Source organism: Lynx rufus, unplaced genomic scaffold (assembly GCF_022079265.1).
Source record: "Lynx rufus isolate CCGP_SWC_20201006 ecotype Redwood Valley unplaced genomic scaffold, mLynRuf1.p SCAF_1, whole genome shotgun sequence".
In the NCBI taxonomy this organism is placed as follows: Eukaryota; Metazoa; Chordata; class Mammalia; order Carnivora; family Felidae; genus Lynx; species Lynx rufus.
In genome coordinates, this window is record NW_025814823.1 from 149,495,934 (window position 1) to 149,498,722 (window position 2,789).

General features: G+C 38.9%; 1 pseudogene; it reads left to right on the forward strand.

Annotated features, from left to right (window-relative positions):
• Positions 1–203: 203 nt before the first annotated feature.
• On the forward strand, positions 204–709 carry LOC124505523 (transcription factor BTF3-like; annotated as a pseudogene).
• The last annotated feature ends 2,080 nt before the right edge of the window (positions 710–2,789 follow it).

The following is a 2,789-nucleotide window of genomic DNA, read 5'->3' on the forward strand; positions in this document are numbered from 1 at the left end:
ACTCATTTTGTTCAATATCTTTTTTTGAAGAGCAGAAAAATATATAGAATCTGCTGTTGTTTATAGATCATACAATTATATGGAAGAAAAAAAAATAGCTGCTATCTTGCTTCCCCGCATGTGTGCACCTACTAATCTCAACTGGTCCACCGAGACCCCCTGAGCACCAACCCTAGTCCCCCAAGCAGTCCCATTTCCTCTCCAACAAGATGAAAGAAACTATCATGAGCCGGAAGAAACTCGTGGAACTGCAAGCACAAGTGCGCATTGGTGGGAAAGAGCTGCTGGCGCAAAGAAGGTGGCTCTTAGAACAGCTACAGCAGATGATTAAAAAAAAAGAAGAAAGAAACTTCAGTTCTCTTTAAAGAAGTTGGGGGTAAACGATATCTCTGGTATTGAAGAAGTGAATATGTTCACAAACCAAGGAGCAGGGGTCCACTTTAAGAACCCTAAAGTTCAGGCATCCCTGGCAGCGAAAACTTTCACCATTACAGGTCACGCTGAGACAAAGCAGCTGACAGACATGCTACCCAGTTTCTTGAACCGACTTGGTGCAGACGGTCTGACTAGTTTAAGACTGGCTGAAGCTCTGCCCACCCAGTGTGTGGATGGAAAGGTACCGCTTGCTCCCGGAGAGGAGGGCGATGATGACGTTCCAGATCTTGTGGAAAACTTGGATGAAGCTTCAAAGAATGAAGCAAATGAATAGAGGCACCTTCTGAAGAAGATAAAACTTGAAGGAGTTACTGTGATTGCTCTTTCTTTCCAAGAAAGGTACAAAATAAAACACCTATCTGTGGTTGGTTTAGCTCTTGAGATTAATCAGAGCAATGTTTACTTGTTTTACATAGAGATCAATTTCTCTGGACCGAAGAGAATTCATATACCAAGTTTACCCAATAAGTTTCTTACATAATAAGAAACGACTTTCTAGACAAGTCTAGCTCAGCATCTCACCTGCAGAGGAAAACCATGGAATATTGGCTGTCAAGATTAGCTAGTCTATAGTCATACAACCCTGCACTTGCCAGATCTCATCTAATATCAAAGGATTAGCTAATATTTTGCTATATTCAAGCTAATTCTTAGAATACTGAAGGACAAATGGAGAGCAAAAGTACCAATTAATTAGGGGTGCCTGGGTGGCTCAATCAGCTAAGTGTCCTACTGTCTATCAGCTCAGGTCATGCTCTCACAGTTCATGGGATCGAGCCCTGTGTCAGGATCTGTGCTGACAACACAGAGTCTACTTGGGATTCTCTCTCCCTCTCTCTCTGCCCCTCCTCCTCTTGCTCTCTTTCCCTCTCTCTGTCTCTCTGTCAAAATAAACAAATAAACTTAAATTTTTTTAAGTACTAATTAATTAATTAACATTACAAATGTCTCCCAAGTTTAAATAAATACATATGTAGATATTTTCCCTCATTATTTACTTGGGGGAGGGATAAGAGAAATCAACTATAACTTTAAAATGTCTAATTTAGGGGTGCCTGGGTGGCTTAGTCAGTTGAGCGTCCGACTTCAGCTTAGGTCATGATCTCACGGATTGTGAGTTTGAGCCCCGCGTGGGGCTCTGTGCTGACAGCTCAGAGCCTGGAGCCTGCTTCATATTCTAGGTCTCCCTCTCTCTCTCTCTGCCCTGTCCCACTCATGCTGTCTCTCTCTGTCTCTCAAAAATAAATAAACATTCAAAAAAATGTTTAATGTCTAATTTACTACTGACAAATTTAAAGTCCTTATTTTGGTCCTAATGTCTCTGAAATAAATAAAATATAGGCTAAATTTGTGATTAATATTCATTTCAATTTTGACAGTTTAACTCAATTCAACCTGGGTGGGACCAGCAAAAGAAAGTCAAAGTTTATCACCAGTCTGTAAATTTTGGATAGCTTTCACTTCTTTATTCATATGTTTACCCCTATAATCTCTTTATGCAAAAATCCAAGAAAGGATGCTATAAGCTGAAGCAAGGACAGTGCACCTATGTCAGTTGCATGTTATTAAAATGAGAAGAGTAACAAAAAATCCTGGTCAGAACTATCATTGGTGCTCAAAGGCTGTGACCAGTCTACCCATACCTCACCCCAGATTGTCACATATGACAATGAAAGATGTGTTTAATATATCCAGTCGACTATTAGGGCTGTGGCCACATGTCTCAGAAAGAATTCTTACTTTCCCAAAGGATTAATGGCTTTTATCATGAAATGAAACTCACTTAAAAAGCTGAACTACATCTTAAGATCAAGAACAAAGGCAGCTAATTCTAAGACAAAGAGACCTTTATAAACCTGCCTACTCTAGGTTAGAGTTAAGCTCACCATGAATTCTCAGACTGATACACCTCTCCTGATTATCAAAAGGGTTATGACTCCTGGATTCACATCTGCTGCCTAACTCTCAACCTCTCAGCCTTCCCCTTGACTGTGCCTGTTATGTATTAATGTCTGTTACACAATTGGGTCCACCTCACTGTCTTCATGTTTTTTGTTTTTTTTTATTTTCATGTGAAGTAGCTATAACTATAGTAGCTATAACTATGAAAAAGAAGCTTTAAATTGTAAGACACCAAAAATTTAAAGTTATAGTTGCTTAAGCAACTGAGCCACACAGGTACCCCTTGAATAAGGTTTGTTAGTCAAAGGTATTTAAATCAGGATTTTCACAATTTACATTCAAACTGATCTACAAAATATTTTTAATTTGGGGATTTTTTTAATTTATATAAATCAGCACAGAGAAAATACTACAAATCAGCACAGAGAAAACACTACTATTTTAAAAGTGAA